The 25,155-nt window shown below is 34.6% G+C and overlaps 1 long non-coding RNA gene across 3 annotated transcripts in view; it reads right to left on the bottom strand.

The window, feature by feature from the left end:
- Positions 1–25,155, bottom strand: part of LOC147349189 (uncharacterized) — a 300,984-nt gene that overhangs the window by 95,803 nt on the left and 180,026 nt on the right. For 2 of the 3 annotated variants that reach the window (XR_015149530.1, XR_015149531.1), the window contains exon 2: positions 24,073–24,152. This is a non-coding gene — a long non-coding RNA (uncharacterized LOC147349189). The remainder of the gene's footprint in view (positions 1–24,072; positions 24,153–25,155) is intronic. The other variant, XR_015149532.1, reaches the window with a different exon arrangement.

Raw genomic sequence — 25,155 nt, 5'->3', positions numbered from 1 at the left:
AGAAAAATCAACAAAACAAAAAGGACAACCGACTGAACGGGATAAAACATTTGCAAATGATGTGACCCATAAGGGGATGATATCCACAATATAGAAATAGTTCATACAGCTCAACATAAAAATCTGCTGCTGCTGCTGCTAAGTCGCTTCAATCGTGTCCGACTCTGTGCGACCCATAGACAGCAGCCCACCAGGCTCCCCCATCCCTGTGATTCTCCAGGAAAGAACATTGGAGTGGGTTGCCATTTCCTTCTCCAATGAGTGAAAGTGAAGCCGCACAGTCATGTCCGACTCTTTGCAACCCCATGGACTGCAGCCCACCAGGCTCCTCCGTCCATGGGATTTTCCAGGCAAGAGTACTAGAGTGGGGTGCCATTGCCTTCTCCGACATAAAAATGTACCTGACTATAAAATAGGCAGAATGCTTGAATAGACATTTTCTTCCCCAAAGATGACATGAAGATGGCCAAAATATTCACAAAAGATGTTCAACATTATTAATCATCAGGAAAATACAAATCAAAGTCACAATGAGATATCACCTCACACCTGTCAGAGTAACTATCATCAAAATGAACACAGCATATGCTGGTAAAGGACTGGAGAAAGCAAACCTTCATAGACTTCTGGTGACATTAAAACTGCTGTGGTAATCCTTAGAAAACTGTATGGAGATTTTCCAAAAGACTAAAAATAGAACTATCATATGAGTCCCAGCAATTCCATTGCTTGGTATAGATTCAAAAAATAGCCAGACCACTGATTCTAAAAGGTACATATTCCCCAACATTCATAGCAGCATTATTGACACTTGCCAAGATATGGAAGCAACCTAAGTGTCCACCAGTAGACAAACGAATAAAGACTACACACACATGCACACACACACACTGGAATACTATTTAGACATAAAAAAGAATGAAACTGTGTCATTTGCAACAACATAGATGGGCTTGGAGATTATTATCTAAGTGAAATAAATCAGACAGAGAAAGAAAAATGCTATATAATATTACTTGCATGTGGAATCTAAAAAATACTACATGCTAGTGAATATAACAAATAAGAAGCAGGTTCACAGATACAGAAAACAAACTAGTGCTTACCAGAGGGGAAAGAGAACAGGAGAGGGACAATTTACAGGCAAGGGGTTAAGAGATACAAAATATTATTTATGAAATAGCCTACAAGGATATATTATACAACATAGGGAATATAGTCAATATTTTAAAATAACTAAAAATGGAATATGGCATTTAAAAATTATTAATCACTATTTTGTACATCTATAACTTATATAATAATATATCTCAATTCTAATTCAGTAAAGAATAATATTATTAAATTTTAGATTTGACTTTGTCAATATAAAATAATATGAGTATAATCAACTAAAGTAGACTAAACTTAAGAGCTAGGTGTGATCATCTAAACTTTACTATAAAGCACATTAATTTTATGACTCTCATTAAGTTTCCTTCCAAAGGGAGACTATGGGCATGTAGTTTACAATCAGCCAGACAATGTAACTTGAAGCAGTGCTTGACTAAAATAACCCAATTTTCCCTTCTTCTATTTGAAACCAGGCTCTGAAACACTTGTTCAAGAAAGAGGTAAAGGAACCTGAGCTTCTAACTTAGAGAAGGCAAATCCATATTAGAAGCTCCAGTTCCATTATTAGGAAAAAAAAAAAAAAAATGACCTAGTCCTAAACAGAGCTTCCCTGGTGGCTCACCAGTAAAGAATTTGCCTGCCAATGCAGGAGACATGGCATTGATCCCTGTCAGTAAAGTCCCCTTGAGAAGGAAATGACAACCCACTCTAGTATTCTTGCCTGGAGATTTCCATGTACAGAGGAGCCTGGTGTGCTACAGTCCATAGGGGTCGGAAAGAGTCAGACAGGACTTGGCAACTAAACAACAACAGCCCTGAACAAGCCATAATATGATTAAATGCTTATAGAATACCCTCTTTCATGCTTAAGAAATTCCAGGAACTATAGGACATTTCAACCCTGCAGCTTTAGATTGTCTGCTCTCTTTACTCAATCAAGTAGAGGCTGACCGGATTACTCCTGGTCATCAGATGATGATCATCAGATGGCTCTGTCGCACCTTGGTAGCCTCAGCTGTCCTCTAATTGGCAACTCAGAGACGCTAGTTTGTCATCTTCCCACGGTGTCGGCTTCCTGAATAAAGTATCTTTCTTTCTCCACCACTCCTTTTCTCTGAAACACTGATTTTTAAGCAATGAGGAACACTGACTTTTGAGCAATGAGCAGCACAACCTCATTTGGTTCCAGCTTCAGGAGTAACACTTTCTTCCATTTCTTTCCTCTTTCCTTCTTTATTGGACTAAGTGTTTATATACTATGCTATAAGAAAAGTTTAAAGTCTGCATACAAAAACTCCTTTTTCTACACAAAGTGATGAGTTTTATGGCTAAAGTAGTAATAACACAACTCATTACTATCTTCTAAATTAGTTAATATATTTTAAAATAATACTATTAAATTTTAGATCTGATTTTGTCAAAGTAAATAGATGTTTAATAACAGAATCTGAATAGAAATTAATTATATAACAGACTCTAAAGGTCCATGTTTTAAAAAATAGAACTAACATTGTTAGATATCTTCAGATTTTTGTCATTATACTATAGCAATAAAACTGGATGCAGTATTTGTAAAAAAATTTGCTTCGTTTTCCAAGAATAATCTACTTGCTTGGGCAACCCATTCCAGTATTCTTGCCTGGAGAATCCCATGGATTAGAGCAGCCTGGCAGGCTACAGTTCATAGGATTGCGAAGGGTAGAATACAACTGAAGTGACTTAGCACACATGCATGCACACACAAGACCTTTTAGTGACTATATTTCAAAATCAAACACATATGTTTGATGACAAGGTATATCACGGAAACTTGGATCAGACAAAGGCAGTTGCAGATCATTTTGTGTCAAACAATTTAAAAAAATGAATCTCAAAGAATATCAGAGACTATATCCAAGACAATGTAGATTAGTGGCATAGGAAGGACTAGAAACTAAATTGGATTCTTTTGTTCCATATCCTGAACCGGATTAATTCTACAAAGAGAATACATAAATAATCTAAGTGTAAAAAGTAGCTTTGTGTAAGTTATTGTTTGATCCTAAAATCATTGGTGAAATAAATCATGGATATGCTGTATAGAAGCAACTTTGCTGGAATAATCAAGTATTTTTTCACTTTTTTTTGTTTGTTTGTGTGTCTTTTTGATTAGGATAATCAACTTGTAGCAAATAGTAGTATAACTGCTTTAAAAGGGTTTCATCATCCTCTTAATTTCTTCCTCCTGTTAGTATTACTATGCATCTTTTTAGAGACTGTCTTGATTTTTAATTATTGCTCTATAAATGTCCCTAGGGGAAAACATCTGCTATTGCCTATTCATTTTTTCTCTGTTGCCTCAGATTCCCTGTGGATATATTGCAGCTTGTTGACATTGCATTTTTAGTTGCCTCTGATGATTTTCTATCCCAAGGGTCCTACACAGATAATATTTAGCTGACTCATTTCCTATTGCAATTGTAACATTTTCACTTCTGTTACTATCATGTTATTGGAGTCATGAAATAACTTCAGTGAATGAGAGCTATCAAAGTAATCTACTTTGACATTTTTGTTCTTTTAATTTATTTTTTTTTTTTTGATGCTTTTGGTTTTTTACTGTTTATTTGTGCTCTCTTTCTCACAGTTATTACAATTATCTTTAAAATTATTTTTATAATCACAATTACATGTTATTTTTTTTTTTTCTTTTTTAAGAATTTTAAAGTTTCATACATGACATTTCACATGTTTCAATGACATTCTCCCAAATCTTCCCACCCTCTCCCACAGAGTCCATAAGACTGTTCTATACATCAGTGTCTCTTTTGCTGTCTCGTACACAGGGTTATCGTTACCATCTTTCTAAATTCCATATACATGCGTTAGTATACTGTATTTATGTTTTTCCTTCTGGCTTACTTCACTCTGTATAATAGTCTCCAGTTTCATCCACCTCATTAGAACTGATTCAAATGTATTCTTTTTAATGGCTGAGTAATACTCCATTGTGTATATGTACCACAGCTTTCTTATCCATTCATCTGCTGATGTTCTTTTAATTTAAAATAATTAAATGTCTAATATAGCTTCTAGCTTTTTTGGTATCAAGATTTTTCAATTTCTTATATATCATTTGTCATTATTAGAATACTGTTTTCTGAAGGGCATAAGTTCCTTTGTGTAACATTCCTTTGGAAAACATAATTTCTTCTTTATCAGAATGAGCTTCTTTATCAAATAAATTGTGAGTCTATAAACAATCTTATGTTAATTTGTTGTTCTGCTTAGGTGCCAAGTCATGTCTGAATCTTTGCAAACCCAAGGACTACAGCACACCAGGCTCCTCTGTTCTCCAATATCTTCTGGAGTTTGCTCAAATTCAATACCACTGAGTCAGTGACACTGTCTAATCATCTCATCCTCTGCTGCCTGCTTCTTCTTTTGCTTTCGATCTTTCCCAACATCAGGTTCTTCTTCAATGAGTCAGCTCTTTGCTTCAGGTAGCCAAAGAGCTTCAGCATCAGTCTTTCCAATTAATATTCAGGAATATTTTGTTTAATATTGACTGGTTTGATCTTCTTGCCTATCAATTTCAATTATAAATATTTATGATTAGTTTCATTCCAGGTGTATATTTAATGTTAGTGCAAAATTATAATGAGGTTATAACAGTTTATATTTCCATAATGAGATTACTTCTTAATGAATATGATTCATTAAAATGATACTTATACGTGAATATATTTCTTAAAAATATAACATAATATATACATAGATGCAAATTTATGCTAATTATAATACGAGTGAAGTGAAAAGTCGCTCAGTCATGTCCGCACTTTGCAACCCCAATGACTATACAGTCCATGGAATTCTCCAGGCCAGAATACTGGAGGGGGTAGACTTTCCCTTCTCCAGGGAATCTTCCCAACCCAGGAATGGAACCCAGGTCTCCTGCATTGCAGGCAGATTCTTTACAGCTGAGCCACAAGGGAAGCCCAATTATCAGTATAATTTTCTGTAAAATAACTTTGAGTAAGCTAGCAATTTAAAAGTATAGTTAAATGATTATTTTATATAATAATTATATAAATATAATATACATTATATAAATTATATATAAATTATATAAAATAAATATATAAATTATATAAATATAAATATAATATACATATAATTAACTGATATTTATATTTATTTTATGTCTGTATTTCTAGAGAGACAATTTCTATATATATAATATAAAAATAGTAAGTATGATTACTGAATTTAAAAGATAAGGACTGAGCAATATAAGTTACTTATATTACTAATTAATCTTAACAACTTTTGGTCAAATCTTATAAGGAGTAATTTAACTCTCTGCCCTAATAAAAGGCCCTTTCAATTACATCACACTTTGCCAACATTAGTCCAAGCTCTACACAGTTTCTCCTAAGTTTCAGTCCAATATTTGCACAGGAATGTTTACTTGTTAAAAGATAATACTGCTAATTTCTATCACTATAGAATTATTATAGTATAGCAACACAATGATGTTATAAGAAGTAATTTCATAATTAGTGTGTGATTTTACAGTGACATATATTCCCCAAAGACTGTAAATCCTTTGATGTAAGATAATCTACTATTCATTCATTCATTCACCCATTCGTTTTTTTATTATGTGTGTTTTCTGTGCCCAAAACATAACTGCTGCTCAGTAAGTAGTTAATGAAAGAATGAGAATATCTAACTTATCTTGAGACAGGATAAAGAATGGCATTATAATTCTTTCAAAAAAATTTTTAGTGGGTTTTTTTTTTTTTTTTGCTGTTGCTCTTTTTTTTTTTTTTAATGGATTGTTTTCATTCCCATATATTTTTCCAAAAAAGCCTATTGGGATTTCTACTTGGATTTTGTTGGTTCAATTATCACTTTGAGGAGAACCAACATCCTAAAACTATTTAACTCTCAGTCTATGAAAATGGTAGCTTTTTCCTTTATTAAGGTCTTCTTCAATTTTTTCAGCAATATCCCCATGATTTTAGAATATAGACCATGCATATAATTTAAGTTTAATATCAAGTATTGTTATGCTCTTATAAATGGTATTTTAATTTTATTTTGTTTATTTATTGCTAGTGCTTACAAATAATTTGACTTTTCTGTATGTGAGTTTGCTAAACTTACTAATTCTAGTAGTACCTTATATAGATTATTTTAGAGTTTTCTATTTAAAAGACCATGTCTGTTCCAGCAACCCCACTTCTGAGTTTATATTAAAAAAAAAAAAAAAAAACTGAATACAGCGTCCCAAACAGCATGTGCATACTCATGTTCATTGTGACTTAATTCATAATAGTCAAAAGATGGAAGCAAATTACATATCAAGCAACAGATAGATGAATAAACAATATGTTATATACATACAATTTAATATTATTCAACCTTTATAAAAGAAGAAACTATCATTTGCAACAATATGGATGAACTCGGACAACATGCTAAGTGAAATAAGACAAACATAAAATCAAATTTTATAGTATATCAACTATACAAGGAATATAAAATAGTCAGACTCATAGAAGATGAGCAAAGAATGGTTGTTACTTTCACTAGATGGAGGCCAGACAAAGAGGTGTTAGTCAATGGGTATAAAATTTCAGTTACACAAAATGTATCTGTCCTAGAGACCTATTGCATAGAGTCTATAGTTAACAGTACCACATTGCATACTGCAGTTTGCCAAGAGAGCAGATTTTACATTTAAGTATTATCATAAATATACAATAAATAATGATGATGAAGATGAGAACATTTTAGAAGTTATGAATATGTTTATGGCAGAGATTATAGTGATAGTGTCACTGGCATATACTTATTCTCAACTCATCAAGTTGTATGCACTTAATATGTTCAGCTTTTTGTATTTTAATCAAATCAGAATAAGTGATTTAAAAAAATAAACACAAGTAGCTATCATTTTTAAAGATTCCTAATGTAACCTGAATGTAAAAGGAATCATCCTGATTCATTTTCTTAATGCAATCATTTCTCTCTAACTGAATCTAATATAATCATTTCTACCTAATTTCAGATAGATAGCTTTTATCAGATTAAAAAAAAGATAACTATTAAGAACATTATAATTCTTCCTCTCCATCTGAAAAATAATCTCATTTGCTTACACTGCATTTTTCTTTTTGCTTTATTTTCCTAAATGTTAATGGCAAGAATGACTAGGATTTTAGTTGACAACAAGCAGAGTAATAACCATCACTTTACTGTTAATTCATTATTGGTGAAATATTTTTAATAGTTTCTTGAATGGCTTGAGTGTTCTTGTGCACAGTTCCTAAAACAGTGTAAAAAAAACTGGCCTACATTCATTTAGTTTGTCTCTGGTGAACAAATGTAATAATTTCATTTACCTCATTGACTTTACTGTGAGATAAATATACATTATTCTGTATGAGTCAATTTTAGTCTCCAAATTTTATCTTTAAAAGTGTTTCCTCAGGGAAGCTGTTCAGAACTCTGGAGTCTAAGCTATGCTTCACAGTGATTTGTTCTTATTGCACTTTGAACTAGGAACACTTTGCACACTTGCAAATTTTGAAAGCACTTCAGCAAATACTAGTTACACAATCAAGTTCAGGAGCACAAATTCAGGTTGATTTGTTCACCACATATGTGAATGACTAGTAAATTTTTAAAACTACTTTTGGACTCACATACTAATGGAAGAATGCATTTATGGTCAAGCACTCTGAGAATCTACCTATCTCCTTGTTTCAGACTTCATACTGATTGAATAATAAAAACTCAAACACTGAATTTTCTAATGCCCATGGCTATGCCAAGGTGCTTTGCTTCTGGGGACTTCACTCTATGATAGCACTGAAAACAAGTTTGAGGCTCATGACCTTGACTGTCTCAAAGATTAATTCTTGGGCAAGTGAAACAATTGGATTTACAGTCTGTACAATTAAACACTTAGGTAAGGAAATAGTGGAGTGAGAAAAAGCCTTTCCATCTAGCTAGTTGATCTTATAGTTGTGGTTCAAGTGTATGGTGTATTCAGTTCAGTCCCTCAGTTGTGTCTGACTCTTTGCAACACAGTGGACTGCAGCACGTCAGGCTTCCCTAACACCAACTCCCGAAGCTTACTCAAATTCACGTGCATTGAGTCGGTGACGCCATCCAACCATCTCATCCTCTGTCATCCCCTTCTCCTCCCGCTTTCAACCTTCCCAGCATCAGGGTTTTTTCCAATTAGTCAGTTCTTCACATCAGGTGGCCAAAGTATTGGAGTTTCAGCTTCAGCATCTGTCCTTCCAATGAATATTCAGGACTGATTTTCTCTAGGATTGATTGGTTGAATCTCCTTGCAGTCCAAGGGACTCCCAAGAGTCTTCTCCAACACCACAGAGAACAGTCTTATGGACTCTGTGGGAGAGGGAGAGGGTGGGAAGATTTGGGAGAATGGCATTGAAATATGTATAATATCATGTATGAAACGAGTCGCCAGTCCAGATTCGATGCATGATACTGGATGCTTGGAACTGGTGCATTGAGATGACCCAGAGGGATGGTATGGGGAGGGAGGAGGAAGAAGGGTTCAGGATGGGGAACACATATATACCTGTGGTGGGTTCATTTCGATATTTGGCAAAACTAATACAATATTGTAAAGTTTAAAAATAAAATAAAACTTAAAAAAATAAAAATAAAAATAAAAAAAAAAGCATCAATTCTTCGGCTCTCAGCTTTCTTCACAGTCCATACACTCTCACATCCATACATGACTATTGGAAAAACCATAGCTTTAACTAGACGGACCTTTGTTGGCAAAGTAACATCTCTGCCGTTTCATATGTTGTCTAGGATGGTCATAGCTTTTATCCAAGGAGTAAAGGTCTTTTAATTTCATGGTTGCAGTCACTATCTGCCATGATTTGGGATTCCCAAAAATTTAAGTCTCTCACTGTTTTCATTGTTTCTACATCTACTTGCCATGAAGTGATGGGAACAGATATCATGATCTTAGTTTTCTGAATGTTGAGTTTTAAGCCAACTTTTTCACTCTCCTCTTTCACTTTCAACAAGAGGCCCTTTAGTGCTTCTTTGCTTTCTGCCATAATGGTGGTGTTATCTGCATATCTGAGATTATTGATATTTCTCCCAGCAATCTTCATTCCAGCTGGTGCTTCATCCAGCCCAGCATTTCTCATGATGTACTCTGCATATAAGTTAAATAAACAGGGTGACAATATATCCCCTTGATGTACTCCTTTCCTGATTTGGAACCAGTCCATTGTTTCATGTCCAGTTCTAACTATTGCTTCTTGACCTGCATCCAGATTCCTCAAGAAGCAGGTAAGGTGGTCTGGTATTCCCATCTCTTTCAGAATTTTACAGTGTGTTGTGATCCTCACAGTCAAAGGCTTTGGCATAGTAAATAAAGCAGAAGTAGATGTTTATCTGGAACTCTCTTGCTTTATCTATGATCCAATGAATGTTGGCAATTTGATCTCTGGTTCCTCTGCTTTTCTAAACCCAGCCTGAACATCTGGAAGTTCACAGTTTGTGTACTGTTAAAGCTTGGTTTGGAGAATTTTGAGCACTGCTTTACTAGCATGTGAGATGAGTTCAGTTGTGCAGTAGTTTGAGCATTCTTTGGTACTGCCTTTCTTTGGGATTGGAATGAAAACTGACCTTTTCCAGTCCCTGGCCACTGCTGAGTTTTCCAAATTTGCTGGTATACTGAGTGCAGCCCTTTCACAGCAACATCTTTTAGTATTTGAAATAGCTCCACTGAAATTCCATTTTGCCTGTTCATACTATTCATGGGGTTCTCAAGGCAAGAATACTGAAATGGTTTGACATTCCCTTCTCCAGTGGACCACATTCTGTCAGACCTCTCCACCTTGACCTGTCTGTCTTGGGTGGCCCCACAGGGCATGGCTTAGTTTCATTGAGTTAGACAAGGCTGTGGTCCGTGTGATCAGATTGGCTAGTTTTCTGTGATTATAGTTTCAGTGTGTCTGTCCTCTGATGCCCTCTCACAACACCTACCATCTTACTTGGGTTTCTCTTACCTTGGTCGTGGGGTATCTCTTCACGGCTGCTCCAGCAAAGTGCAGCTGCTGCTCCTTACCTTGGACGAGGGGTATCTCCTCACAGCCACCCCTCCTGACTTTGAACGTGGAGTAGCTCCTCTTGGCCCTCTTGTGCCCACGCAGCCACCGCTCCTTGGACGTGGGGTTGCTCCTCTGGGCCGCCTCCCCTGATCTCAGGAGTGTGGTAGCTCCTCTCGGCCACCGCCCCTGACCTTGGGCATTTGGTGAACTCATCTCATACACTAATAAAATAATGCTCAAAATTCTCCAAGCCAGGCTTCAGCAATACGTGAACCGTGAAATTCCAGATATTCAAGCTGGTTTTAGAAAAGGCAGAGGAACCAGAGATCAAATTGCCAACATCCGCTGGATCATTGAAAAAGCAAGAGAGTTCCAGAAAAACATCTATTTCTGCTTTATTGACTATGACAAAGCCTTTGACTGTGTGGATCACAATAAACTGTGGAAAATTCTGAAAGAGATGGGAATATCAGACCACCTGACCTGCCTCTTGAGAAACCTATATGCAGGTCAGTAAGCAACAGTTAGAACTGGACATGGAACAACAGACTGATTCCAAATTGGGAAAGGAGTACGTCAAGGCTGTATATTGTCACCCTCTTATGTAACTTATATGCAGAGTACATCATGAGAAACGCTGGGCTGGAAGAAGCACAAACTGGAATCAAGATTTCCGGGAGAAATGTCAATAACCTCAGATATGCAGATGACACCACCCTTACGGCAGAAGGTGAAGAGGAACTAAAGAGCCTCTTGATAAAAGTGAAAGAGGAGAGTGAAAAAGTTGGCTTAAAGCTCAACATTCAGAAAACTAAGAAAATGCCATCTGGTCCCATCACTTCACAGCAAATATATGAGGAGACAGTGGAAACAGTGGCTGACTTTATTTTTCTGGTGTCCAAAATCACTGCAGATGGTGACTGCAGCCATGAAATTAAAAAACGCTTACTCCTTGGAAGGAAATTTATGACCAACCTAGACAGCATATTCAAAAGCAGAGACATTACTTTGCCAACAAAGGTCTGTCTAGTCAAGGCTATGGTTTTTCCAGTGGTCATGTATGGATGTGAGAGTTGGACTGTGAAGAAGGCTGAGAGCCAAAGAATTGATGCTTTTGAACTGTGGTGCTGGAGAAGACTCTTGAGAGTCTTGGACTGCAAGGAGTCCAACCAGTCCATTCTAAAGGAGATCAGTCCTGGGTGTTCATTGGAAGGATTGATGTTGAAGCTGAAACTCCAGTACTTTGGTCACTTCATGCGTAGAGTTGACTCATTGGAAAAGACCCTGATGCTGGGAGGGATTGGGGGCAGGAGGAAAAGGGGATGACAGAGGATGAGATGGCTGGATGGTATCACCAACTCGATGGACATAAGTTTGAATAAACTCCGGGAGTTGGTGATGGACAAGGAGGCCCGGTGTGCTGCGATTCATGGGGTCGCAAAGAGTCGGACACGACTGAGCAACTGAACTGGAACTGGAACTGGAATTCCATTGCCTCCACTAGCTTTGTTCATAATGATGCTTCCTAAGGCACACCTGACTTTGCATTCCAGGATGTCTGGCTCTAGGTGAGTGATCACACCATCGGGATTATCTGGGTCATGAAGATTTTTATTGTATAGTTCTTCTGTGTATTGTTGCCACCTCTTTTTAATATAGAATATATTACTATGTCATTAAGCTCAACTCAAACCAGTACTAAGAGAATTTTACGAACAATCCTTTTAGGTCACTGTTGTAGAAATAAAGAAATGTTCCCTTTTTGCTTTCTAGGTTGTTTGGCTGGCCTAACAATTACTTTGACATATGTCAGATTAACAGAAGGAAAAATCATAATCCATCATAGTATAGTTGTTAAAATGTTCTATTAATTTTAAGAGAGCTAAATGTTATTAATTACATTCTATTGCATTTAAAACAAAAAGACATACTCTATAAGATTAAAACAGAATTGATACAGTCTTACCAATATTAGAACAAGGTGTTTTGATGTATTTTTAGGCAAGTTTCAGGGGTATGCAGATATGGATTTGGGAGGCGTTTCATATACTACCCATCTGGATAACTGACATTCTAAACATTTGGATGATTATAACATTTTTTTTTAACTTAACTACCAGTGCTGTTTATTTGTTTCTATTGATTCACATTACTCTTTGTTGTCTTTTCATTTAGCTCAAAGGACTATATAACTGAATTTTAAGAAAACATATTCAAATATGAATAGTATAAATTAAAAATAATATCCATCTCATGTTTCTATATGTTGATTTATTTTTTAGGTAAAACCTACTTCTGTTATCTAATTGTTGCTAACTTTTTATCAGTAGTATCATAATATATTTTGTCAACTTCACAAGGATATTGTTAGGATTATTATGTGTTTGCATGTGATTGAAAAGTGTTTCAAAACCAATATATGGTTTAATATGCAATAAAGAAAACAAAAATAGTATTCTACCAGAACATCTTTATTTCTGTATTATTGTAAAAATGTTGAACTTTTAAAATTTCTGCTTATTTTAGAGTGGATTTAAAACCAGATAGTAAACTGGGGAAAGGAGAGAAAGGAAAATAAATACATTTTTTCTTAAAGGCATGTTTAGTATTTTCTGTAACCTAGGTACCCCAGGCAATTTTCAACACAATTTTAGATGCTCTCCTACTAAGTCATTTAGAAACATATAAACTGTATTAAATTATGCAAACCTTGCTAATCTAATCTGAATTTCTTAAGGAAACTACATTCAGGTGATAACTGCCCAGTAACATTCCTCTATAATGGTCATATAATCAGGAAATATTTTCTTCATAACCACTGTGAATTCCATATATAAACAATGTCAGTGCACACACTCCTTTGTTAAAATGGGCTTTTAAATATGCTCAATCACTATAAGTTTATGTAAAACAGATAAAGTGATCATTTTACTTTAGCTACTTACTTCAAGTAAAAATGACTCAATTTATGAACTGTACATTTGGTATTAAATATTTCCCTTTAATATTGAAAAATAAAATAAGATCCATTCCCTTTTACTAAGTCAGTTTTAGTGTCGTTCAATTTAATATAATTATTCTGTCCCAAGACTGACACCTGAGAAATATGTGGAAATAAAGCACATTCTCCATCGTTCAACTATCTTCCTGTAACAGTTATAGACACATAACCAACCTATTTGTAATCTGACAGCTTACTAAAATAGGTTCACTTCAAATTGGGGATACTATTGTATATAATGTACTAGCATCTCATATTGAGGTTTTGGCTTTATGAACATATTAATTTGATAGATTTCCTTTCATTTTAATGTTTAAAAAAAACCAATACATTGATTAATTTCTGCATACTGATTGTAGCTTGAAGATGTCTTTGTCAAGGGTCCCAAATATCAGAAGAATAACAAGTTTAGACTGCCAATGTGATGCTATATTCTAAAATTCTAAATTAGATATAATTGCTTTTGATTATCCCTTTACCCAATATGACCTTTTATATCTTTATTTTTCATATTTTTCCTCTACCAAAATCCTCTTTTCCACATATTTCACAACTTTAAAAACATTAGTATGTAAGTGATCTTGCTAAATTGAATGAAATTTTATAGAAATATATAAGGTAATATTTGTATGTCAGTATTAACAACATAAATATGAGAAATGCCATTTTTAAAACTATTTTTTTCCTTTTTACCCTTTATTGAGTTTTAACTCATACACTGTATAATTCACCAATTTAAAATGTACATTTAGTGGTTTTTAGTATATTTACAGAGTTGTATGACCATAACCACAATCTAATTTTAGAACATTTTATCACCACCACCCCCGAATCCCATACCCATTACCAGTCATTTCCCATTCATCACTTCCTCCACTTCTGCCAGAGCCTCAGGAAACTACTGATCTACATTGTGTCTGCGTTTGCCAAGTCTGGAGGTTCTACATGAACAGAATCATACAATACGTGGTCCTTTGTGACTGACTTCTTTCACTTAGCATAGTACCTAACTACTTTGTATAATTTCAGATGTTGGTGAAATCATTAGAATCCCTGTGAAACAGTCAGACTTATTTTTAATAAACTGATTAATGTCATTGGCTGTTTCTGATTGAAAAAACTAAAACAGAAAACGTTTTTTGCATTTCCTTTTTACCATTTCATAACCCATGCATGCATTTCTTTAACTTATATTTATTCTTCATTTAAAGTACATCTATGGAGTGAATAGTTCATGCATACCTTAACACATGCATTAAATTATCACTGTATAATATTAATCTAAAAGTTTGAGATATGTGTGATTCTAGAAAAATAATTCATACATTAAGTAGAGAGAAGTTTAAGATGAAATGACTAAATAGTAACAGATTATTAAAGCCAGATTTCTGCTCAGATGGAGAAAAACAACAAATCTTATACTTTATCTCATCAAAAAAACACTGTTGGTGGGCCCTTTGAAGTTCTGATATACGTTATGTTTAGGAGCCTCAAAGATTAAATCTACAGACTAGTGGAAAGGAACAGAACAGTGCAACTGCATAAAACTGTCTCAGAGAGACTAATAAAGTCTTGGCTTAAATATCTCTAATTGCCAAAACACTGTTGCAATTTAATCATGCATATTTAACATAAAACTTTAAATTTACCTTATGAGTTTTATACATGTAATGAGCTATTCAATTGGAAATAATTTTAAGGTAATAAATTTATAGAATATGTTTTAATGAGAGTGACAGCACTTCAAATTTCACAAATAAGTTTTAATTGCATTTCAATTTGCCTTGGAGGAAAATAATTCCCTATATGCAAAAGATTTACACCCTAGAGATCTGTACTGTTCTAGAAGGTACCCACCAGTGACACATAGCTCTTAAGGCTTTGAAACATGACTACTGTAACTGAGGACCTTAGTTTAAAAAGAAAATTCATTCAACTTAAGCTTAAATTTAAAAACTGATAATTCCAGTATTTGAAAATTTTTAAGTTGCTTGAAAAAGTTCTCATATGTGAATCTACACTTGTTATTGTTTAGTCACTAAGTCATTTCTGACTCATTGCCACGCGATGCACTGTAACCCTCTAGGCTCCTCTACCCATGGGATTTCCCAGGCAAGAATACTGGAGTGGTTCCATTTCCTTCTCCAGGGAATCGTCCTGACCGAGGAACTGAACTCATGTTTCCTGCATTGGCAAGAGGATTCTTTACCACTGAGCCATGAGAGAAGCCATATTAATAGCTAAAATTACATAACTTATTGAATTATTAAAAATACCAATACAATCTGTTAATTTCAGTTTGATATCAAAGAGATAGTTTTATTTTCAAAGATAAATTATAAGCACTATAATACAAATAAAAATCTTTTATTTTTTGTCTTTGGTAAGGTTTACTAGCAAACTCTTTATATTTAATATTTTTCTATAGCTTCAAAATTTGTCTGTAGGATAATTTAGGGATATTTTCATTGACACCAATAATATAACTGACAAAAACATTGTATCAATTTTGGTATTTGTAGTATAATTATTGGAGAAGGCAATGGCACCCCACTTCAATACTCTTGCCTGGAAAATCCCACGGATGGAGGAGCCTGGTGGGCTGCAGTCCATGGGGTCGCTAAGAGTCAGATGCACTGAGCGTCTTCACCTTCACTTTTCACTTTCATGCATTGGAGAAGGAAATGGTAACCCACTCCAGTGTTCTTGCCTGGAGAATCCCAGGAATGGGGGAGCCTGGTGGGCTTCCATCTAAGGGGTCGCACAGAGTCAGACACGACTGAAGTGACTTAGCAGCAGTATAATTATGAAATATAATATGTACCCCACATACACAGAAATCTTTGTACATTTTCAGCCTTGTTTTGCTTTTATATGCAATAATTAATGTATAAGTAGCAAAAATGTGAGAAAAAATAATGAAGATGAGAGAAATTATTTTGTGTGCAAATACTTTTGTTTATCTCAGTGAAACTCTATGCTTTGATATCAAGTTAGAAATAATAGTAATTTATAAGTATGATTTCCTGTTGTGAAAGCCATGATATATTTATTAATGTACAACAATTAAATTGAGAAAGTAGCATGCTCAACTTGAAAAAAAAATAAACTTCACAAGTGAGATACGTAGACTCATATCAATTAATTTTCTAGTCATCTGTTCCATTAGTAAGTTTTAGTCATGACCCTGAATGGACAAGTTTTTCATTTTTCTCACTAAAAATGGGTTTTCAAAGTATAATAAAACATGAATACAAAGTCATTTTATGGTTGGCCTTAAGCACATAAATATAATTAAGTTAAAACTTGTAAATTATTATTGGTATTCAAATTTATAAAGTATCTTTTCATAATTCCTTCCACTAGGATACAAACATCTTCTATATAAAATCTGTATTACTAACTCAAGACTAATTTAATCTCAGAACCTACAGTGAATCTTGGCAAGCCATATAAATAGATTCATTAGCTGACTGAACATTAGAAATAAATATTAATCTCTTTTTGCTCTTCTGACTTTATTTAGAAAGCAAGAAGAAAAGACTGATGTTCAATTAGCATAATTAAATTTTCATTAATATATTACTCTTCATTAATTCCTCTACTGATGTGAATATTTTTCAATTAGAAACATAATCTAACATTTAAAATAAATTTGTTCTCTTCAACACAAACTTTCCAAATGCAGCACAAAAAAGACGAGTAAATCTCTGACATACCTGGTTTTAATAGCACAAGATTCACTGCAAATCTTTTTAACTGTCTTAGGTGAAGGGGCTTAGAATTATGAACAGTAAAATGAGAGAGCAAATGAAAAGAAATTCTTGCCCCCAAACCTCTTCTCTCTCAGAGCTTATATCATCTTTAATAGTAGGGAAAATAGTGTCCACAAACAAGAAACTGCAGACTGTTAGGGATATAATATTGATCAGAAAACAACAAGGAACCTGGCTTCATCAAACATAAAAATTAATGGTTGAGATCACTCTTACCTGTGCTATATCACACAAATATATACTATCAAGTACAGTAAGTGAAATGAGTGAGAGCACATGCAAGGAAACTCCTAGGTTTGGAATCTCCAAACTACACTATTTCATAAGGAAAGACAATATTATAAAAGAAACACCTAAAACAGTGCAGTACCACTGTAATACTTATTTCACTCTTATGCAATGTTGTAAATGTACTATTTTAGCAATTACTAAAGAGTAAGGCATGTGTTTTTTATGTAATATTTTATAAATATATGCATTTATATTCTTAAAAAATAACGTGTTGCTTATGTAGGTCTTTAATTATATCTCTTCCTATCATCTTAAAAAAATTATGAAGACATTTTACCCTATGCAAACTAAAACATATATTTATTTGAATACTAAAAGCAAAACAAATCCTCATTTTCTTTTTATCTCCTTATGATAATAAACACAACTTCAAAACACTTTCGACCAAGCTTCCAGCCTTGTTTTCAATTGCTAATGTGAAACAATAGTTTAAAGAAATTAAGATTTGGAAGAATTAAAGAACACAGTACTTATTTCCACAGGCAACTAAAACCCTAAAACTCTTTTGGGTAGGTTTTAATAGCATGATGGGAAAATATCATCCATAGTTGATGCTGAGAAACAATGAACACTATTTTTGTTTATTTTTTTAACAAGCTTTTTACTGTCTATCCAGTAGCAGAAAAGAAAATGATGAAAACATATTTTAAATTGACATATATTTTGCTATTTAACTTTTGTGATAACATTTTATGTTTAATCTTCCTCTTGTGTTTTATATTACAGCTGTATAATGCATGAATACTAAAATATAAATATTTTATAGTTTATTATGCTGTATTTATCATTGATAGCAGTAATCTTTGTACTCATATCTTTTTCCACTGCTGTATTCTTAGCAACTAGAAGAGTAAGCAGCTTATAACAGGAATCAATAAACACCCATTGAATTGATACAATAAAAAAGAAAAACTAATAGTGTTACAAAGAGAGAAATATACATCAAAATAGAAAATCCAGAGATAAATCCATGCACCTATGGACACCTTATATTTGACAAAGGAGGCAAAAATATACAATGGGAAAAAAGGCAATCTCTTCAACAAATGGTGCTGGGAAAACCAGTCAACTACATGCAAAAGAATGAAACTAAAACACTTTCTAATACCACACGCAAAAATAAACTCAAAATGGGTTAAAGACCTAAATGTAAGACCAGAAACTGTAAAACTCTTAGAGGGAAAACATAGGCAGAACACTCTATGACATAAATCACAGCATGATTCTCTATGACCCAGCACCCAGAGTAATGGAAATTTAAAAAATAAATAAATAAACAAAATAAATAAATAAATAGACAACTTAATGGCACCTAATTAAACGTAAAAGTTTTTACACAACAAAGGAAACTCTAAGCAAGGAAAAAAACAACCGTCAAAATGGGAGAAAATAATAGCAAATGAAACAACCGACACAAATGAAATTCCAAAATATACAAGCAGCTCACTACCAGAAAAACAAACAACCAATCAAGAAGTGGGCAAAAGACCTAACATACACTTTTCCAAAGAAGATCTACAGATGGCTAATAAACACATGAAAAGATGCCCAACATCATTCATTATTAGAGAAATGCAAATCAAAACCACAATGAGGTATCATCTCACACTGGTCAGAATCTCCATCATTAAAAAGTCTACAAACAATAAATGTTGGAAAGGGTATGCAGAAAAGGGATCTATCTTACACTGTTGTTCACTTCAGTTCAAACGTTCGGTCGTTCAGTCATGTCCGACTCCTTGCGACCCCATGAACCGCAGCATGCCAGGCCTCCCTGTCCATCACCAACTCCTGGAGTCCACCCAAACCAATGTCCATTGAGTTGGTGATGCCATCCAACCATCTCATCCTTTGTCGTCTTCTTCTCCTCCTACGTTCAATTTTTACCAGCATCAGGGTCTTTTCAAAAGACTCAGCTCTTCACATCAGGTGGCCAAAGTATTGGAGTTTCAGCTTCAACATCAGTTCTTCTAATGAACACCCAGGACTGATCTCTTTTAGGATGGACTGGTTGGATCTCCTTGCAGTCCAAAGGGCTCTCAAGAGTCTTCCCCAACACCACAGCTCAAAAGCATCAATTCTTCGGTGCTCAGCTTTCCATATAGTCCAACTTTCACATCCATATGTGACCACTGGAAAAACCATAACCTTGACTAGACGGACCTTTGTTGACAGACTAATGTCTCTGCTTTTAAATATGCTGTCTAGGTTGGTCACAATTTTCCTTCCAAGGAGTAAGTTCAGTTCAGTTCAGTCACTCAGTCATGTCCGATTCCTTGCGACCCCTTGAATTGCAGCATGCCAGGCCTCCCTGTCCATCACTAACTCCCAGGGTTCACCAAAACTCTTGTCCATCGAATCGGTGATGCCATCCAGCCATCTCACCCTATGTAGTCCCCTTCTCCTCCTGCCCCCAATCCCTCCCAGCATCAGAGTCTTTTCCAATGAGTCAACTCTTCTCACGAGGTGGCCAAAGTATTGGAGTTTCAGCTTTAGCATTAGTCCTTCCAAAGAACACCCGGGACTGATCTTCTTTAGAATGGACTGGTTGGATCTCCTTGCAGTCCAAGGGACTCTCAAGACTCTTCTCCAACACCACAGTTTAAAAGCATCAATTCTTCAGCACTCAGCTTTCTTCACAGTCCAACTTTCACATCCATACATGACTACTGGAAAAACCATAGCCTTGACTAGACGAACCTTTGTTGGCAAAGTAATGTCTCTGCTTTTGAATATGCTTTCTAGGTTGGTCATAACTTTCCTTCCAAGGAGTAAGCGTCTTTTAATTTCATGGCTGCAGTCACCATCTGCAGTGATGTTGGAGCCCAAAAAAATAAAGTGTGACACTGTTTCCACTGTTTCCCCATCTATTTCCCATGAAGTGATGGGACAGGATGCCATGATCTTAGTTTTCTGAATGTTGAGCTTTAAGCCAACTTTTTCACTCTCCACTTTCATTTTCATCAAGAGGCTTTTTAGTTCCTCTTCACTTTCTGCCATAGGGTGGTATCATCTGCATATCTGAGGTTAATGATATTTCTCCCTGCAATCTTGATTCCAGCTTGTGCTTCTTGCAGCAGTCCAAGGAGTAAACATCTTTTAATTTAATGGCTACAATCACCATTGGCAGTGATTTTGGAGTCCAGAAAAATAAAGTCAGCCACTGTTTCCACTGGTTCCCCATCTATTTCCCATGAAGTAATAGGACCAGATGCCATGATCTTAGTTTTCTGAATGTTGAGCTTTAAGCCAACTTTTTCACTTTCCTCTTTCACTTTCATCAAAGGCCCTTTAGTTCTCCACTTTCTGCCATAAAGGCAGTGTCATCTGCATATATGAGGTTATAGATATTTCTCCTGGCAATCTTGATTCCAGCTTGTGCTTCTTCCAGCCCAGCATTTCTCATGATGTACTCTGCATAGAAGTTAAATAAGCAGGGTGACAATATACAGCCTTGACGTACTCCTTTTCCTATTTGGAACCAGTCTATTGTTCCATGTCCAGTTCTAACTGTTGCTTCCTGACCTGCATATAGGTTTCTCAAGACGCAGGTCAGGTGGTCTGGTATTCCCATCTCTTTCAGAATTTTCCACAGTTTCTTGTGATCCACACAGTCAAAGGCTTTGGCATAGTCAATAAAGCAGAAATAAATGTTTTTCTGGAACTCTCTCACTTTTTTGATGATCCAATGGATGTTGGCAATTTGATCTCTGTTGTCTCTGCCTTTTCTAAAACCAGTTTGAATATCTGGAAGTTCACGGTTCACATATTGCTAAAGCCTGCCTTAGAGAATTTTAAGCATCACTTTACTAGTGTGTGAGATAAGTGCAATTGTGCGGTAGTTTGAGCATTCTTTGGCATTGCCTTTCTTTGGTACTGGAATGAAATGTGACCTTTTCCAGTTCTGTGGTCACTGCTTAGTTTTCCAAATTTGCTGACATATTGAGTACAACACTTACACAGCATTATCTTTCAGGATTTGAAATAGCTCAACTGGAATTCCATCATCTCTACTTGCTTTGTTCATAGTGATGCTTCCTAAGGCCCACTTGACTTCACATTCCAGGATATCTGGCTCTAGGTGAGTGATCACACCGTCGTGTTTATCTGGGCCATGAAGCTCTTTTTTGTACAGTTCTGTGTATTCTTGCCACCTCTTCTTAATATCTTCTGCTTCTGTTAGGTCCCTACCATTTCTGTATTTTATTGAGCCCATCTTTGCATGAAATGTTCCCTTGGTATCTAATTTTCTTGAAGAGATCTCTAGTCTTTCCCATTCTATTATTTTCCTCTATTTCTTTGCATTGATCGCTGAGGAAGGCTTTCTTATCTCTCCTTCCTAGTCTTTGGAAATCTGCATTCAAATGGGTATATCTTTTCTTTTCTCCTTTGTTTTTCACTTCCCTTCTTTCACAGCTATTTGTAATTCCTCCTCAGACAGTCATTTGGTTTTTTGCATTTCTTTTTCTTGAGGATGGTCTTGATCCCTGTTTCCTGTACAATGTCACGAACCTCTGTCCATAGTTCATCAGACACTCTATCAGATCTAGTCCCTTAAATCTATTTCTCATTTCCACTGTATAGGCATAATGGATTTGATTTAGGTAATACCTGAATGGTCTAATGGTTTTCTCCACTTTCTTCAATTTCAGTCTGAATTTGGCAATAATGGGAGTGCAAACTAGTATAGCCACTGTGGAGAACAGTGTGGAGATTTCTTTAAAAACTGGGAATAGAACTGCCATACAATCCAGCAATCCCACTGCTGGGCATGTGCCCTGAGGAAACCAGAAATGAAAGAGATTCATGTACCCCAGTGTTCATTGCAGCTATATTTCAAATAGCTAGGACATGAAGCAACCTAGATGTCCATCGGCCAATAAATGGTTAAGGAAGCTATGGTATATATCACAATGGAATATTACTCAGCTACAAAAAAGAATACATGTGAGTCAGTTCTAAAGAGGTGGATTAATCTGGAGCCTATTATACAGAGTGAATAAGTCAGAAAGAGGAAGACAAATACTGTATATTAACATGCATATATATATATGTATATATATATATGGAATTTAGAAAGAGGGTACCAATGATCCTACATGCAGGGCAGCAAAAGAGACACAGATGAAAAGAACAGACTTTTGGACTCAGTGGGGAAGGTAAGGGTGGAAGATTTGAGAGAATAGCACTGAAACATGTATATTATCATATGTAATATCATCTGCATATCACAGATGACCAGTGCAAGTTCAATATATAAAGCAGGGCACTCAAAGCTGGTGCTCTGGGACAGCCCAGAGGGATGGAGTGGGGAAGGAGGTGGGAGCAGTTTCAGGATTGGGGGGACAAATGTATACCTGTGGTCAATTCATGCTGATGTATGGCAAAAGCCATCACAAGATTGTAAGGTAATTATCCTCCAATTAAAAGAATTTAATTAATTATAAAAGAATTGTAATAATAAAGGAAAAAATAAATACCCAGTAAAGGAAAAATAGAATGTAACAAAAGGAGCTAAATAGACATAGAACATGAAAAGAGAAAAGAAAACATATATATATATATATATATATATATATACATGTATTACACAAACAAAATTTAAAAAAAAAAAAACAGTGCTAATCAATCACCTGAATCCCTGACTCCTTCTATCCTCACCTCCCTGAGCTAATCTATTTAAGTCACAGTGTAGCCTCCTACATCTTCCTTCATATTATATATAAAAATACACAAGAAGGATTTTTTATACATAAACATAATCATAAAAGCCACATATTTTTCTAAGTTGCTTTACTTTAATTATGCTTATGTTTGAGCAAATTTTCATGTTGTCAGAATTTTTATTATTATTTTATAAATTCCCTATTCATATATTTTTCAAATATCCCACTTTATATTTTATATATTTATTTATTTACTCTTGTAAATTTGTAAAAGGTACTTGGTATGTGCACTACAAACATTTTTTCCAACTCGATCACTCATGCTTTGATTTTATACATGGCATATATTAATTTTCAAACATACAAAATATTAAATAATTAAGTTCATCTGTCTTTCAACTAAGACGGTGTCCTCCATAACTGTTGTCATATATTAACAGCTCACACATATACTTGGATTTATTTCTTGATTAGCTTAATAATCTCTTGGTTTGCAGACACAACTTCTGTTCATTCCAGATAATGTCTCCACACCCTCATCTCATTTATTATTTCATGAAGTTTTACAAACCTTTTATTAGTTATGTTACTCAATTTTTACATTTTATTTAGAACAGTCTACACTCTTTTTGTGGAGTTTTTTGTATAGATTCTCATACTGTACTATCAATCTTTACCTGTGGTAGTAACATTAGGCTACTTTTATAAATACCTTGCCAAAATGTCATCATGTGTCTTTAGAATAATTTTTAAAAATGATATTACAAGCTTTCTAAGGAGTTGTATGGGAATTCAACTACTGATAATGCCATTAAAATGTCAAATATTCAATCATATTTCTAATTCCTTTGTGACAATTGTTCTACTCAATGACATTAATTTGACATTAATGACATAAATCATACTATGCTCTAAAATTTCAAGTTTTTCTGGATTTAATTATATATAGAGTGTATAAATCTTAAAGAAACAAATTATTAAGATTTATAAAATTATTTGTATAACATAAGAAATTTTAGAAGTTCCAGTTTACATGGAAATGTAAAGCAGTATGCTTTAATAATCTGTCATGAATTATTATCTGCTGTAAATGTTTATGCTATTCATTACTTTGAACTTACCTCACCTTCAACTTATTTGATCAGAATCAGCAAAAAGGATCTCAGGTGATGGTTTCCCATACATTTTTGAAACCCTTGTCCTATAAATAAAATAGCATTGTAAAAATTAATTATAATAAAATGAACTTTTAGAACACTAAATCAGATTACAGTGTCATTTTAGCAAGAATGTAAACCAATGAGAACTGCCATACATTGCTGGTGAGATAATAAACTGGGACAATCACTTTAATAAAAGTTTGGAATCAGTCACTAAAGTTATACATACACACATACTGTAATAATAATTCCATTGCAAGGTATACACCACGAAAAATATGTGCACGTGTGCAGTAAAAAAAAAAATCTATAAATATATATACTGTTTGTAAACATGTCAAACTGCAAAAGCTCAAATATCAATCAACATTAAAACGGATGACAAATCCCTTCTTGATCTTTTGGCTAAGATAAAGTGTAAAACGGACAAACTGTGGAGTACTCAACAAAAAACTACATATCAATAAAAATGAGCCTACTGTCTCTACATCAACTGCAGGGGTGAGCCTAACAGAAAGTTGAACAAGAGAAGCAAGAGAAAATAAAATATTCACTGTACTGTTTGATTTATACAAAGTTCCATGACAGGTAAAACTATAGTATGACGATTAGATATTTGTGCTTAAATGAAAAAAAAAAAAAAGAAAAGAAACCATATGTTATGAAAATCAAATAGTTCTTATTTTGGAGGCAGGGATGGTGATCCAAGGTGGTAAACATGATCTTTGTTTCATTTTGCATTTTATAATAATTCACTGAGTTGTATATTCTTGTTTTGTGTAGTCTTGAACACAACATATTTTAAATATAAAGATGAAAAAATGAATTTTTATAATAGTAAGCCAGATTACATTTTTCATACTAATTGGCAAGCAAACATAATTACAGGAGAGTCGGACACGACTGAAGCGACTTAGCAGCAGCAGCAGCAGCATGCTATGCCCACTTGTTTCAGTCGCGTTCAGCTCTTTATGACCTTATGGACTGTTGCCCGCCAGGCTCCATTTCTGTCCATAGGATTCTCCAGGCAAGAATACTAGAGTA

This window comes from Bos grunniens, chromosome 21, assembly GCF_055505025.1.
Source record: "Bos grunniens cultivar Pamir isolate PY7600 chromosome 21, Bosgru_T2T1.0, whole genome shotgun sequence".
NCBI classification, from domain to species: Eukaryota; Metazoa; Chordata; class Mammalia; order Artiodactyla; family Bovidae; genus Bos; species Bos grunniens.
This window is presented reverse-complemented; position numbering and strand designations above follow the sequence as displayed.